This window comes from Melanerpes formicivorus, unplaced genomic scaffold (genome assembly GCF_026170545.1).
Source record: "Melanerpes formicivorus ecotype bairdi unplaced genomic scaffold, bMelFor1.0.p_v2 SCAF_23, whole genome shotgun sequence".
In the NCBI taxonomy this organism is placed as follows: Eukaryota; Metazoa; Chordata; class Aves; order Piciformes; family Picidae; genus Melanerpes; species Melanerpes formicivorus.
Window position 1 is genome coordinate 85,548 of NW_027142375.1, and position 16,481 is coordinate 102,028.

At 55.3% G+C, this 16,481-nt stretch overlaps 1 long non-coding RNA gene across 1 annotated transcript; it reads right to left on the bottom strand.

Annotated features, from left to right (window-relative positions):
* Positions 1 to 8,991: 8,991 nt before the first annotated feature.
* On the bottom strand, positions 8,992 to 10,046 carry LOC137448230 (uncharacterized). Its single transcript, XR_010989011.1, has 2 exons — positions 9,691 to 10,046; positions 8,992 to 9,330 (listed from the first exon to the last, which is right to left on the bottom strand). It is a non-coding gene; the product is annotated as an uncharacterized lncRNA (long non-coding RNA).
* Positions 10,047 to 16,481: the final 6,435 nt, after the last annotated feature.

Here is a 16,481-nt window from a genome sequence, read left to right on the forward strand (position 1 = left end):
CTCATGACGTCCCACACCTGAGCCGCTGCATGTCATCTGTTTCTTAGTTTTTAAATAGAAACCCTTTTCCCCTCCAAACGCACACCAAAACCAAATAAAACAACAATGACCGGTCCTAAACACACAAATAGTGGCCACGCTCCCATTCACAAGTTTCACTTTTAGGTTCTTTTAGCAACTTCCTCTGCTTCCCCACAGACAATCCTACAATACATTACGTTGTTACGGGATCCCCCGATCCCACGCGCTTTACCCTTATTCCTCTTTTCTGCCGAGGGGAGCCGAGCCGCCTCTCGCGTCTCTCAGAGCGCTGAGGCAACTCACCCCAAGACTAAAAATCGAACTGAAAATCTCTCCCCTTTATATTGATAGACAATAATGGTATTAATTGCAATTTGAAAAGGTTTTGAAGTCATCCCCACTGGACCTCCTCTATTAGATGCAAATGCTTCTGGAATGCAGAAGCAAATTCTAAAGTAGAGCAAAACAAATGTTGAGAACATACCTACAAAAGGTGTATCAATTAAAAACAGGGGACCTTCCTTTGTGTGTATCAAGGGACATCTGTCTTTATTATTTCTTGTTTTATTTGTTGTGGAATTATTTGTTCTTTGTTTTTAATTTGAATGGAAAGCCCTCTGAACAGAGCTTAGCAAAACTCCTTCCCCCATACACGAGGGCAACAGAGGCCCCTATGTGGGCTGTTAACACGCCTTTTAAGGGGTTCTGATGGCAACTGAGGTGGGTCTGAGGGTATCACTGGAGAATTTGGGGCCATATGGAGGGATGTGGGGAGCCTCCAGAAGGCTCCAAGAGAATCTTTTAGTCGGACCTTTAGGGTTACTTGCCGACAGCCAACCACAACAGCCAGAACAGCTACTACTACTACGGTGCCTGCCACCAGACAACCACAATCACGACAACCACCACCACCACAACAAATACTATGGCACCTGCCGCCAGCCAACCACAACCACCGCAACGGTGCCTGCTGCCAGCCAACCACAACCACGACAACCGCCAGAAAAACAGCAACTGCTACGGCGCCTGCCACCAGCCAACCACAGCAACCACCAGAAAAACAGCAACTACTACGGCGCCTGCCACCAGCCAACCACAACCACGACAAATACCAGAACAATGACGACTACTACGGCGCTTGCCGCCAGCCAACCACAACTAGCCCTAACCATCCCACTAGAATAGAATTAGAATAAACCAAACCAGGCTGGAAGAGACCTTCAAGATCATCGTGTCCAACCCATCAACCAATCCAACCCACCCAAACAGCTAACCCATGGCACCAAGCACCCCGTCAAGTCTCCTTCTGAACACCTTCAATGACGGCGACTCCACCACCTCCCCGGGCAACCCGTTCCATAGTGCAATCACTCTTTCTGTATAGAACTTCTTCCTAACATCCAACCTGAACCTCCCCTGGCGCAGCTTGAGACTGTGTCCTCTTGTTCTGGTACTGGGTGCCTGGGAGAAGAGACCATCATCAGCCTGTCTACAACCTCCCTTCAGGTAGTTGTAGAGAGTGATAAGGTCACCCCTAAGTCTCCTCTTCTCCAGGCTAAGCAGCCCCAGCTCCCTCAGCCTCTCCTCATAGGGCTTGTGTTCCAAACCCCTCACCAACTTTGTTGCTCTTCTCTGGACTCGTTCCAGCAAGTCAACATCCTTCCTAAACTGAGGGGCCCAGAACTGGACACAGTACTCGAGGTGTGGCCTAACCAGTGCAGTGTACAGGGGCAGAATGACCTCCCTGCTCCTGCTGGCCACACTGTTCTTGATGCAGGCCAGGATGCCATTGGCCCTCTTGGCTGCCTGGGCACACTGCAGGCTCATGTTAAGCCTACCATCAACCAGCACCCCCAGATCCCTCTCTGCCTGGCTGCTCTCTAGCCACTCTGACCCCAGCCTGTAGCTCTGCATGGGGTTGTTGTGGCCAATGTGCAGAACCCGGCATTTGGATGTGTAATACCCACTGGAGACCCTCCATTGGCATCCACACGCCCCTAAATTCCCTTTGGGTAGCCCCACACCCACCACAGATGCACAGAGACCCCCTTAGGAGAGGTGGCAACACTGACCAGTTAGGGGGCTATCTCATGCTGCTGTGCATGGGAAGCGCCTCAGCCGGCCTCTGTTCAGAAGGTTTTTCATTCAAATTAAAAAAAAAACAAAACAAAAACACACACAAACAAAAAAACCCACAAACAACCAAGCCAATGAATATTTAAAAATCCTAGAACACACACAAAGGAAAATCCATTCTTTGTGTATTATAGATATACACTGCAAGTTTACGTAACACAGAACCCCATGTAGCTCATTTCAAAGCCTCTTTTGAGACTAATTCTGTATTTCTACACCTCGTTAAACAGGACAGCTATGGAGTTGGAGGAGGGTCAGGGTTAGCTGGCCGCTTAGGGGTTTTAATCCCCTCCAAGAACATGCAGGCATTTCAAATGTTCCAGGCTGATACAGAAGAGCCCCAGAGAGCAGAGGAGGTTGACACTTACCTGGAGGAGAGCCCAAGGAAGCCAGAAAAAAGCTGAGCAAAGAGCCATCCTCAGCAGAGCCGGGCACCACCGAGGGGAGCTGAGTCCCACTGGGCTCAGTCTGAAGTAGCCAGGCTTGCAGAGCCACCATCCTTTCAGGGAAAGAAAATGCTCTCGCTTTGCTGAAAGGTCCTAAACATACAATTACTGGCCACGCTCACATTTAAAATTTTCACTTCGTGTGTCTCTGGCCATGCTTATCACAGAACTGCAGGTCAGGACTCCAACTCGCTTTGGAGATTTTTTCCTACATCTCAACCGTGCCCACGCTCAGCTGCACGCTCCACACAAACTACGTTTCTAACATTTTAAGGTCTTTTAGGAACTTCCCCTGGTTCCACACAGATAACACTACGATACCTTAAATTCTCAGGGGATCCCCCTGTTCCCATATGCTTGGCCCCAGCTTCCATTTTGTATAATGCAACACGGTACCACCTTTTCAGCATAGAAAATAAGCAAAAAGCCCTATTATACACACAAAAGAAAATCCACTCTGTATTACGGAAGCACACTGTATACTTATATATTTCAGAACCCCATGTAGCTCATTTCAAAGCCTCCTTTCATACAAATCAATACTATTCTTCTACATCTACTTGAACAGGAGAGCTACGGAGTTGGATGGATTGAGACTCCCTCTCGCTTCATAGTTTTTTGGGTTTTTTTTCCTTCTGTGTCTCGATCATGCACACTCAGCCACACGCTCTAAACAAGGTTTCTAACATTAAGTTCCTTAGGGAACTATCCCTGCTTCCCCACGGACAATGTTTACAATACTTTAAGTTCTTAGAGGATCTGCCGACCCCATACACTTAACATCTGTAATACTTCAAGTTAAGCAGTACCTGTAATAAAAGAATAACAGAAACAATGCTTATACTACTTTTGGAACTCCCTGGTTCTGACCCAAGAGCTCTTTTACCTCGGACAGCAGTTTGCCTCTCCCGTGTAAGGGGTCCCGTTACAGCTTATGCATTGCCCCTTTCCCTTCAAAGCATACGTTTTTCTGCCTGGTGGCCCTTGTCCGTTCCTGCGCTGACCTGAGAGAGTTTAAGGAGCTCTGCCCGAGAAGCCTCGGAGGGGGCACCCGGAGAGATCCCGTTCCTCGGCAGGTCCCGCTGCGGTGGCAAGAAAATGATCTGTGGAAAAAGACAAACTCCACAACTCAAATAAGTTGGAGTTTTACATGCTTTATTACAGTGCTGGACAGACGTGGGATCTCTACTGAAGCCATGTGCCAAACAACTTCACATGCTCAGGTTATTTCTATAATACAGGAAGTGGTAGTGTTTCAGTGCCAGAAATCTACTGCCTTTTTTTGTGTTTTCTGTGGGTTACTGCGTATGTTTTTCATCTTTTTTTTAAAATCAGTCACTTAACTATCCCTTGTTGTTATTTTGCTCCTTCGATGCTCACAGTTTACCATTCTTATTTCATATAAAAGGTTAATCTTTTCCCATGTTAATTCTTATTTTATACAAAAAGGTTAATTTTTCTTATCAGGCTCAGCCAGCCTCCGTTCAGAGGGTTTTCCTTTCACATAAAAAACAATCGACAACAAAATCGATACGTTTTAAAAAGCCACTCTTTGCATATTATAGATACACACTGCACATTTATATATTTGAGAACCCCACGTACCCCATTTCAAAGCCTCCTTTCTTACAAATTAACACTGTAGTATAGATGTTTTACTTACTTTGAGCAGTGCTTTCTGGGCCAGATGTAAGCAGCTGAAGACATTTATTACATTATACAGCAAAGTTATATAGTCTAATCAGAAGGCACACGTGGCACATCTCAGTTGGGCATTTTCTACTGGCATACGTGTAATTAAGGCATACAGTAGGTCGTAACAACAAAACTATTTTAACACGTCCAACCAAACTCTGCCCAGTTTCTCTCCTTCGGTTCCAAAGTGTTTACATTACTCTCAGAGTCAAAGGCAAAACATAGCTTTCTCTGACTCGAGCAAAGGCAAATCTTCCCCGTAGTCTTCCAAAGCTATCCCAAAACACCTTCCCACATCATACTATTCTTCTACATCCACTTAAACAGGAGAGCTTCTGGAATGTAAAAGCAAATTCTAGGGAGAGCAAAACAGGGTTTCAAAGCATAAATATAACATGTGTATCACATAAAAACAGTAGACCTTCCTTTTTGTCTGTCATGGGAGGGGGGGGTTGCCCTTCTTTGTTCCTTTGGGGTTTTTTTCTTTTTGTTTCTTAGTTTTCAATACAAATGGAAAAACCTTCAAAGAGGGCCGCACTCAGCTGCTCCCCACACACAGGGGCAAGAGAAGCCCCTAACTGGTCAGTGTTGCCACCCCTCTTAAGGGGATCGGTTGGCACCTAAGGTGCACCTGGGGGTATCAAAGGGGAATTTGGGGGCACATAGAGGGATGAGGAGGGCCTCTGGAGAGTCTCCCAAAGGATTAGTTGGATATTTAGGGTTATTTGGACCCCCGCCACAAAGGCCACTACTGCAAAGCTTTCCCCCCACCACCACAACTAACCCTAACCATCCGACTAAAATACCCACAGGAGACCTTCCATTAGTCCCCACATGCCTCTATATTCCCCTTGACTTCCCATTCAAATTAAGAAACTAAAAATAAAACCAGTGATGTTTCTTTTGTGTGTCTTGTGGGGTTTTTTAGTTTGCAAATAAGAGTCATTTCAAAGCCTTTTTGCATCCACATTACTACTGTTCTGCAATCTCTCGATTAAGAGCACAGCTTTTTCTCTGCTGGAATACCTCACACTAACATTTTTTTCATGGGTTTTCATCCCCTCTGAGAGCATTCAGGCAGCTTTTTTGGGCAGCATCCCCCGCCCCTCACTCACCTGCTCCTCTCCTGCATCAGCACCCACCCCCATGTGGTATCATGGAAGGAAAGAGAGACAGCTGAGGGGCTGCCCCGCTTTTTATCACCCCGACCCACGGATGCCCTTCTCAGTAGGATTTGCACCTTCAGCACGCAGCTGAGTTTTTGCTGCGCTTCCCTCCTCTGTGACAGCTGCTGCGCAGGTCTGCATCTCCAAGCGTGTCACACCTTCAGGGATTTACTACCCCATAATCACCTCGCAGTTGGTGCATTTCTTGCTGGCAATCAACCCATCTCTTCCATCTGTTGCTCTCATTGTTTTGTTTCAGCTTTCTGAGCCTGTGTCGGTACAAGTCCTTCTCAGGGCACTGCAAACAGAGACAGACAAAGCTTCCTTTTCTCCAATAGTTCCAGGAAGATTTCCGGCACTTCTAGGCAAGCACCGACAGAGTGACGGCTGTGAGGGGACATCAGCCTGGCACTGGAGCTGGGCATTCTGAGCAGATGAGGAACCCTGGGCAACACCTGCAGAGAAATCTTGGTTTCTCTGCAGAGAAGCACTGGCCTTAGAGACAAAGCTGTCTTTGATCTGGGCACCAGCTGCAGCTCCCAGCGGTGCCTAGCTGCAGAGCAATGGCCTGCACCTTCATCCTGATCCAGGTGGAGAGAGAACTGCCAGGAGCACAACTTCTCTGCTACGGTTGCAGCATCCCCAGGGGCCGAGCGCAGCCTTGCTGTTAGTGAGGAACACAGCCCCTGTGAGAAGCTCCTGGGGTCAGGGGACAAACAAGAGGTTGTCCACACTGGAAACAAGGGAAGTCTCTTTGCCACTCCCATTATACCCATCAGAGGACTTCTGCTTGCTTACCTACCTGCTCGGTTGGAGTCTACACTGGAAGAAGTTTCAGCTCCTCGGTAAAAGCGTGGACTGAGCAGTTTCTTTTTCAGCCTTTCCTTCCTGACTGACAGATCAAACCCTACCTGGAGCCCACACAAGCCAAGCAGGAGATCCCCTGCTAGGCTGGCAGGGCGAGGCTGTACCGTCGCAGCAGCCGTAGCCCTTGTGCCGACCGTGTCGCTGCAGCACGTCTTGCTTGCCCGGTTAATGAAGTGGAAAGCAAAGAGTCAATCTGTAAAGAATAAAGCAAAAAGCAAAGAACAGATCTCAGTTACTCACATTGTAAAGCTCTGAGGAGGTTAGCATGCATTCAATAAAAATACCACAAAATCATTTGTTCTCCCTTCAGCGTTCATTTAACTCACAGAGCTGTGAACTGATGCTGTCCCAAAACACACACTCAGCATCTGGTGGTACTTGGAGCACCAAGAAGAGAGTTTGGCATGCTGGGAGAACACTTCCCCACTGAGGGAAGATCTGGGGCCCCACTGGGAGACTTGGGAAGGCACTGGGAGCACTAGAAAAGGATTTTGGAGTTACTGGGAAGAAGAGGGAGAACACAGGGGCCATGCTGGGAGCAATCAGGAAAGCAGAATAGAATACAGACTTAACCAGGTTGCAAAAGACCTTCCAGAACACTGAGTCCAACCTATCACCCACCACCATCTAGTCAACCAAACCATGGTACTCAGTGCCTCATCCAGTCTTACTTTAAACACTTGCAGTGATGGTGACTCCATCACCTCCCAGGGCAGCTCATTCCTCATGAGTGCAACACAAAGGAGACTTACTTGTGGTCTTCTTCTCCAAAGCACAACGTATAGACTGCTCCTGATGTAGACATACACACACACCACACATGTGGAGAACAGCAAGAGTCCTGCAGACAAGACTCCTAACAGGAGTGGGGAAACACTGGGTGTACCAGAAAAGAAAAGAGATAAAGGGCCAATTCTGTTATCACTTACAGCTCCACACTTCCGTCATTATTGCGTGCACTAGAAGCACAGAGTTACAGGTATCTCTAGGTACAGTTGAGGCAGCAGCCGCCACCCCCCCAAAGCCCCGCGCTGCCCCGCGGGCCGCCGCCGCCGCGGCCAGCCCCCAAAGCCTCGCGCAGCCCCGCCTGGGGCCACCCCCCCAAGCCCCGCGCAGCACCGCGGGCGGTCACCCCCCCAAAGCCCCGCGCAGCACCGCCGGCGGCCACCCCCCCAAAGCCCCGCGCAGCACCGCCTGCGGCCACCCCCCCAAAGCCCCGCGCAGCACCGCCGGCGGCCACCCCCCCAAGCCACGCGCAGCTCCAGCGGCTGCTATAGAGAAACCCCACAAAGCAGCAGAGACTAGCACTGACCTGGGACACAGCAGAAGAGCTCCAACCTCTACCAGCCACGACCCTGCACTGAGCCATTTTAAAGCATCCGGCGCCATGTTGTTGAGGGCGGTGCCACGCTGGGGGGTGGGGTTCAGGCTGGGGGGGCGATGCTACGCTGAGGGGGCGGTGCCACGCTGGGGGGCGGTGCCACATGGGGGGAGGCGGTGCCGCGCTGGGGGAGGCGGTGCCGCGCTGGGGGAGGCGGTGCCGCGCTGGGGGAGGCGGTGCCGCGCTGGGAAGGGCGGTGCCGCGCTGGGAAGGGCGGTGCCGCGCTGGGAAGGGCGGTGCCGCGCTGGGAAGGGCGGTGCCGCGCTGGGAAGGGCGGTGCCGCGCTGGGAAGGGCGGTGCCGCGCTGGGGGGGGCGGTGCCTGCTTTGTCACTTCACGCTCAGCTTTCCATGGGTTTTATTCCCCTCCAAGATTGTTGAGTTATGAGCAGCTGAGGAGCCCTGGGGAACACCTGTACAGAAATGTTCTTCCAAGAGCTGTCAGAAAAATCTGACTGAGAAGGACTGGGAAAGAACTGGGAGGGACTGGGATACCACTGGGACCCTCACAAGTCTATGGCACCAGATGGGATCCATCCCAGGGCAGAGAGCTCTGGCAGATGAGCTCCAAGCCACTGCCCAACATTTGCCACCAGTCCTGCATGACCACAGAGGTCCCAGGTGGCTGGAAGCTGCCAGTGTGATGCCATTCACGAGAAGGGCTGGAGGGAAGAACCTGGGAACTCCAGGCCTGTAAGCCTGACCTCAGTGCCTGGCAAGACTATGGAGCAGATCGTCCTGGGGGCAATCACAGCAAACCTGCAGGACGGGCAAGGGCTCAGGCCCAGCCAGCAAAGATTTGGTGGGAGGGGCAGGTCCTGCCTCACCAACCTGATCTCCTTCTATGCCCAGGTGACTGCCTGGTAGGTGTGGGGAAGGCTGTGGATGTAGTCTGCCTGGACTTCAGCAAGGCCTTTGACACTGTCTGCCACAACAACCACCTGGCCAAGCAGAACAGCCCACATCCTGGACAGGAGCACTCTGTGCTGGGTTAGGAACTGGCTGGAGTCCTGGGCCCAGAGAGTGGTGGTGAATGGTGCCACATGCAGCTGGCAGCCGGGCACTAGTGGTGTCCCCCAGGGATCAGTGCTGGGTCCCATCCTGTTCAATATCTGTATTGATGATCTGGATGAGGGGAGCGAGTCCATCATCAATAACTTTGCAGATGACACCAAGCTGGGGGCAGGAGTTGATCTGCTGGAAGGTAGGAGAGCTCAGCAGAGGGACCCTGACAGGCTGGACAGATGGGCAGAGTTTGGAAAGCATGCACGGACTCCCTGGTTGGTGAAGCAGGAATTGTTTAGTGGTACAGAACAAGCAGTGTATGTAGGAAAAATCAAGCAGGCTAAGCAATTCCCTGGCGTTCTTGCACCACTGCTGCTAATTGAGTTTTCTCCTTTGATATGCAGCTCTCCATTATTATCTTCATCCCATATCAGGTTGAGCTTCTCCGGCACGGAGGCGAGCGTCCTTCTGTCTCGCGCTTCAGGCTGTTTACTGCAGTCAGCTCTTCTTTATCATCAGACCGTTCTTCCGTCGTCCGCAGCCTGTTGTTCTTTCCTGTCCTGAAACCTTCCATACAGACTTTCTGCTTTCCTCCAGGCAGAGTCCAAGGGCATGCTATTGAACACATGCAAGTGCCAGGTTCTACACATTACCACAACAACCCCAGGCATTGCTACAGGCTGGGGTCAGACTAGCTGGAGAGGAACCAGGCTGGAAAGGGAGCGGTAAGGGGGTGGCAAAGGGCTGGGAGGGGCTCAGGACAGTACTGGGAGGTACTGGGAGGCTGTGGAAGGACTCTGGGGGGGAGGGTTACTGGGGGGGAGTGAGGAGGCACTGGGAAAATTCTAAGGGTTAACTGGGAGGTACTGGGAAGGGCTCTGAATGGCACTGGGAAGAACTCAGAGACTGTGGAAAGACTCTGGGGCAGTGTGGAGGGGCTGAGGGGGGCACTTGGGGTTATGAGGAGATACTCACAGTGCTCCCAGTGCTCTCCCAGTTGTCTCCCAGTTGCTCCCAGTTGGGTTCCTGCTGCTTCCAGTTGTCTCCCATGGCTCCAGAACTGACTTCAGCTGCTGCAGGTATGGCTCCCAGTCCCTCCCAGTGCCTCTCAGCCCCTACCAGCTTCCTCCCAGACTGGGAAAGGACTGGGAGGCACTGGGAGGGGTTCAGGACAGTACTGGAAGGTACTGGGAGGCTGTGGAAGACCTGTGGTGGGGGTAAGGTTACGGGGGGGAGAGTAAGGGGACACTGGGAAAATTCTAAGGGTTAACTGGGAGGTACTGGGAAGGGCTCTACATGGCACTGGGAAGAACTCGGAGACTGTGGAAAGACTTTGGGGCGGTCTGGAGGGGCTCAGGGGGGCACTGGGGGTCATGGGGAGATACTCCCAGTGCTCTCCCAGTTGTCTCCCAGTTCCTCCCAGGGACCCCTAGTGCTCCCAGTTGGGTTCCTGCTGCTTCCAGTTGTGTCCCAGGGCTCCAGCAATGCCTCCAGCTGGTCCAGGCATGTCTCCCAGTGCCTCCTGGTCTCTACTGGTCTCCTCCCATACTGGGATAGGACTAGAAGGGATTGGGAGGTACTGGGAGGGACAGGAATAAACAGGGGGGGACTGGGAGGGGACTGGGAAGGGAGTGGGACAGTGTGGGAGGGGACTTGGAGGGACAGGGAGGGGACATAGTGGGAATGGACTGGGAGGCTGTAAAGGGCTGTGGGAGGGAAATGGGGGACTGAGGGGGGGTACTGGGAATTCCTGGGTCATGCTCCCAGTGCTCCCAGTTGTCTCCCAGTGGGGATGCTACTGCTTCCAATTGTCCACCAGGGCTCTTGCCAGGTAGTGCAGGTATGACTGGGAGGGGACTGGAAAGGGATGGGGAAGGCACTGGTTGGGGACTGTGAAGGGACTGGGATGGAATGGGAGGAACTGGGATGGACTGGGAGGGGCTGGGATGGACTGGGGGGGCACTGGGAAGAGACTGGGATGGGAGTGGGAAAGGACAGGGAGCAACTGGGTGCACTGGAATGGGAGGGAACTGGGAGAGACTGGGAAGGACTGGGAGTGCACTGCGACGGGACTGGGAGGGGAGTGGGGAGCCAGTGGGAGGGGATTGGGAGGGAACTAAGAAGGGAATGGGAAAGGAAAAGAGTTGGAAGGGACTGGGAAGGGACAGGGAGGGGATTGGAAAACGACTGGGAGGGTACTGGAAAGGGCTCAGGACAATAGTGGGAAGGACTGGGAGGCTGTTAACAGCTCTGGAGGGGAATTGGGGGGGGCAGTGGGAGGCTGTGGAAGGATCTGGGGTAGGGAGGGTTGCTGGGGGGGAGTGAGGGGGCACTGGGGAAGTCTAAGGGTTAACTGGGAGGTACTGGGAAGGGCTCTACATGGCACTGGAAAGAACTCAGAGACTGTGGAAAGACTTTAGGGCGGTCTGGAGGGGCTCAGGGGGGCACTGGGGGTCATGGGGAGATTCTCCCAGTTGTCTCCCAGTTCCTCCCAGGGACCCCTAGTGCTCCCAGTTGGGTTTCTGCTGCTTCCAGTTGTGTCCCAGGGCTCCAGCAATGCCTCCAGCTGGTCCAGGTATGCCTCCCAGTGCCTCCTGGTCCCTACTGGTCTCCTCCCATACTGGGATAGGACTAGAAGGGATTGGGAGGTACTGGGAGAGACAGGAATAAACAGGGAGGGACTGGGAGGGGACTGGGAAGGGAGTGGGACAGTGTGGGAGGGGACGTGGAGGGACAGGGAGGGGACATAGTGGGAATGGACTGGGAGGCTGTAAAGGGCTGTGGAGGGAAATGGGGGACTGAGGGGGGGTACTGGAAATTCCTGGGTCATGCTCCCAGTGCTCCCAGTTGTTTCCCAGTTGTCTCCCAGTGTTCCCAGTGGGGATGCTACTGTTTCCAATTGTCCACCAGGGCTCTTGCCAGGTAGTGCATGTATGACTGGGAGGGAACTGGAAAGGGATGGGGAAGGGACTGGTTGGGGACTGTGAAGGGACTTGAAGAGGACTGGGAGGGGCACTGGGAGGGGAGTGGGAGGGCCACTGGGCAGGACTGGGAGGGACTGGGGAGGAACTGGCAGGGACTGGCAAGGACTGGGAAGGGACTGAGAAAGGATTGGGAGGAAATGGGTTGAATGGGAGGGGATTGGGAAGGACTGGGGAAAACTAGGAAGGGACTAGTAGGGGACATGGAAGGGACTGGGATGGAATGGGAGGAACTGGGATGGACTGGGAGGGGCTGGGATGGACTGGGGGGGCACTGAGAAGAGACTGGGATGGGAGTGGGAAAGGACAGGGAGGAACTGGGTGTACTGGGATGGGAGTGGGAGGGAACCGGGAGAGACTGGGAAGGACTGGGAATGCAGTGCGACGGGACTGGGAGGGGAGTGGCAAGTGACTGGGAGGGGAGTGGGGAGCCAGTGGGAGGGAAATGGGAGGGAATTAAGAAGGGAATGGGAAGGGAAAAAAGTTGGAAGGGACTGGGAATGGAATGGGTAGGGAGTGTGAAGGGAGTGGGAAGGAACAGGGAGGGCACCGGGACAAACTGGGAGGGGACTGGCAATGGCACTGGGAGGACCTGAGTGAAATGGGAGGGGACTGAGAGGGAATGGGAGGAACTGGGAAGGATGGGGAGGGAACTATGAGGGGAATGGGAATGGACTGGGACAAACTGGGAGGGGACTGGTTGGGAAGTGGATGAACTGTGAAGGGACTGGGAAGTGACAGTGAAGGGACAGGAAGGGACTGGGAAGGGACAGGGAGGGCACTGGGACAAACTGGGAAGGGACTGGGGGGGGGGACTGGGAGGGGACTGCTTAGGCACTGGGATGGGAATGTAAAAGGGACAGGGAAAAGAGTTGGAAGGGACTGAGAAGGGACAGTGCGGGGAGTTTGAGGGACAGGGTGGACCAGGAGGGAATGGAAGGGACTGGGAGGGTACTGGGAAGGGTCTGGAAAAAGCCTGGGAGAAACTGGGAGGGGACTTGGAGGGAACTGGGAGTGGACTGGGAGGGAATGGGAGGGCACTGGGAAGGACTGGGCGGACTGGGAGGGGACCGGGAGGGAATGGGTGGAACTGGGATGGAGTGGGAGGGAACTGGGAGGGCCTGGGAAGGGACAAGGAAGGGGAGTGGGAAGAGATTGGCACAAACTGGGAGGGGACTGGGAGGGAACTGGGAAGGGAAAAGGAGGGCAGTGCAAAGGGACTGGGAAGGGACAGGAAGGGACTGGGACGGGACTGGGAAGGGCCTGGGACAAATTGGGAGGGGACTTGGAGGGAACTGGGAGGACCCAGGAAGGGACAGGGAGGGGAGTGGGAAGGGACAGGGAGGGGAGTGGGAAGGGACAGGGAGGGGCCTGGAACTAAGTGGGAGGGGACTGGGATGGGAACGGGAAGGGAACTGGGAAGGGAACGGGAAGGGAGTGGGAGGGAACTGGGAAGAGACTGGGACAAACTGGAAGGGGACTGGGAGGGAAGTGGGAGGGAACTGGAAGTGTAATGCAAAGGGACTGGGAGGGGAATGAGAAGGGACAGGGAGGGGAGTGGGAAGGGACAGGGAAGGGCCTGGAACTAAGTGGGAGGGGACTGGGATGGAACTGGGAAGGGAAAAGGAAGGGACATGGAAAGGACAAGGAGAGAAGAAGGAGGGAACAAGGAGAGGACAAGGAGAGGACAAGGAGGGGAGTGAGAAGGGACAGGGACAAACTGGGAAGGAAGGGCCAAGAACTAAGTGGGAGGGGACTTGGAGGACCTGGGAGGGCACTTGGAAGGACTGGGAGGGGACCGGGAGGGAGTGGGAGGAAACTTGGAGGGCCTGGGAAGGGACTGGAAAGGGACTGGGAGGAAATGGGTGGACTGGGAGGGGACTGGGAAGGGAACTGGGAAGGGAACGGGAAGGGACCTGGGAAGGGAGTGGGAGGGAACTGGGAAGAGACTGGGACAAACTGGAAGGGGACTGGGAGGGAACTGGAAGGGTAATGCAAAGGGACTGAGAGGGGAGTGGGAGAGACTGGGTGGAGTGGGATGGACTGGGATGGAACTGAGTAGGCACTGGGATAAACTTTGAAGGGACTGGGATAGGCCTGTGACAATCTGGGAGGGGACTTGGAGGGCACTGGCAGGGGACTGGGGGGGGACTGGAATGAGACAGAGAGAAACTGGGAGGTGACTGGGAGGGAACTCTGAAGGGACTGGGAACGGACAGTGAGGGCACTGGGACAAACTGGTAGGGGACCGGGAAGGCACTGGGAGGGGACTGGGATGGAACTAAGAAGGGACTGGGAAAGGCCTGGGACAGAGTGGGAGGAGACTGGGAGGGGATTGCGATGGGACTGGGAAGGAACTGGGAGGGGATGACGTACTCTGCAAAGGGTATGGGAAGAGAGTGGGAGGGCCTGAGTAAAATGGGAGGGGATTGGGAAGGGACTGGGATGGATAGCGAGGGGCTTGTAGGGACTGGGAAGGACTGGGAAAGCACCGGGTGGGGAATGCGAAGGGACTGGGAGGGGACAGGGAAGGGCCTTAGAGGGCACTGGGAAGGGAATGGGAACAGACCGGGAGGGGACTGGGATGGACAGGGATGGGCTGGGATGGACAGGGAGGGGCTTGGAGGGACTGGGAGAGAATGGGAGGGGTCTGGAAGAGAATGGGAGGGGACTGGGAGTGCACTGGGAAGGGACTGGGAGTGCACTGGGAAGGGACTGGGAGTGCACTGGGAAGGGACTGGGAGGGGACAGGGAGGAAAGTGAGAATGGACTGGTAAGGGCCTGGGACAAACTGGGAGGGAACTAGGAGGGGAGTGGGAGGGACTGGGTGGACTGGGAGGGAATTGGGAGGGACAGGGCAGGACTGGGAGCTTGCTGGGAGGGACTGGAAAGGGCCTGGGCGAAACTGGGAGGGAACTGTGAAGAGACTGGGAAGGTATGGGGAGGGCACTGGGACGGACTGGGAGGGAACTGGGAAGGGACAGTGAGGGAGTGGGAGGGACTGGGTGGAACAGGAGGGAATGGGAGGGACTGGGATGGAGTGGGAGGGACTGGGAAGGGGCTGGGAAGGGACAGGGAGGGAACTGGGACAAAGTGGGAGGGGACTGGGAGTGCACTGGGAGGACCAGAGTGAAATGGGAGGGGACGGGGAGGGAATGGGAGGGCACTGGGAATGGACCAGGAGGGGACTGAGAGGGAATGGGAGGAACTGGGAATGACTGGGAGGGCACTGGGCAGACTGGGAGGGGACGGGGAGGGAATGGGAGGGGCTGGGATGGACAGGAATGGGGGGGGAGAGACTGGGAAGGACTGGGACGGAATGGGAGGGAACTGGGAAGGGAATGGGAAGGGACTGGGAGGGCCCGGGATGGAGTGGGATGGACTGGGATAGGACGGGGAAGGGACTGGGTGGGAATGGGATGGACTGGAAAGGACCTGGAGGGAACTGGCAAGGGACTAAGAAGAACTGGGAGGTAGTGGGAGAAATTGGGAGGGACTGGAAGGAAACTGGGAAGGGACTTGGCTGGGAATGGGAGAGTACTGCGAAGGGACTGGGATGCAGTGGGAAAGGACTGGGAATGAAACTGGGAAGGGACTGGGAAGGGACTGGGACAGTGTGGGAAGGGACTTGGTAGGGATAGCAAAGCGATTGTTACAGACTGGGACAAGCTGGGAGGGACAGGGACAAACAGGGAAGGGACTGGGAGAACACATTGCAGTACTGGGAGCCCTTGAGGGAGATCTTGGAGTTCCTGGGAGCACTGTTGTTGCTGCGAGGTCACCGAGAATAGGATCGGAGAGGTTTTACTGGCAGCACCGCGTGGGACAGGAGGTCACTCACTGCGTTCCTGGGAGCACTGGAGAGGGATTTTGCAGTTCCCGGGAGCACTGGCAGAGACTGGGAGGCGCTGGGTTCACCCTGGGATCGCTGGGCGAGTCTGGGGGCATTGGGGTCAGCCTGCAAGAGCTGGGAGAGACAGGAGAACAGCTCGTGAACTGGGAGCAGACTGCTCCTGACCGCGGCAAATCGACACCCACCCCCGCCCCCTCGCTGCTGCCCACCCCCAGACCCGTGGCAGAGTCCTGCAGCAGGGACAAAACAACTCCAGAGAGCAGCAGAGTCGACACTGAGCTGATGCGGAGCAGAGAAAGCAGAGGGGACGAGGGTTACGCTGGCTAGGTCAGAGCCGAGGGGGGCGAGGGCGGCGCCATCGTGGGAAGGGCAGGCGCTGTCACGGGGAGGACGGCGCCATCTTGGGAAGGGCAGGCGCTGTCACGGGGAGGACGGCGCCATCTTGGGAAGGGCAGGCGCTGTCACGGGGAGGACGGCGCCATCTTGGCAAGGGCAGGCGCTGTCACGGGGAGGACGGCGCCGAAGGGAGCCGAGCCGAGCCGAGGAGCCGAAGGGAGCCGAGCCGAGCCGAGGAGCCGAAGGGAGCCGAGCCGAGCCGAGGAGCCGAAGGGAGCCGAGCCGAGCCGAGGAGCCGAAGGGAGCCGAGCCGAGCCGAGGAGCCGAAGGGAGCCGAGCCGAGCCGAGGAGCCGAAGGGAGCCGAGCCGAGCCGAGGAGCCGAAGGGAGCCGAGCCGAGCCGAGGAGCCGAAGGGAGCCGAGCCGAGCCGAGGCGCCGAAGGGAGCCGAGCCGAGCCGAGGCGCCGAAGGGAGCCGAGCCGAGCCGAGGCGCCGAAGGGAGCCGAGCCGAGCCGAGGCGCCGAAGGGAGCCGAGCCGAGCCGAGGCGCCGAAGGGAGCCGAGCCCAGCCGAGGCGCCGAAGGGAGCCGAGCCCAGC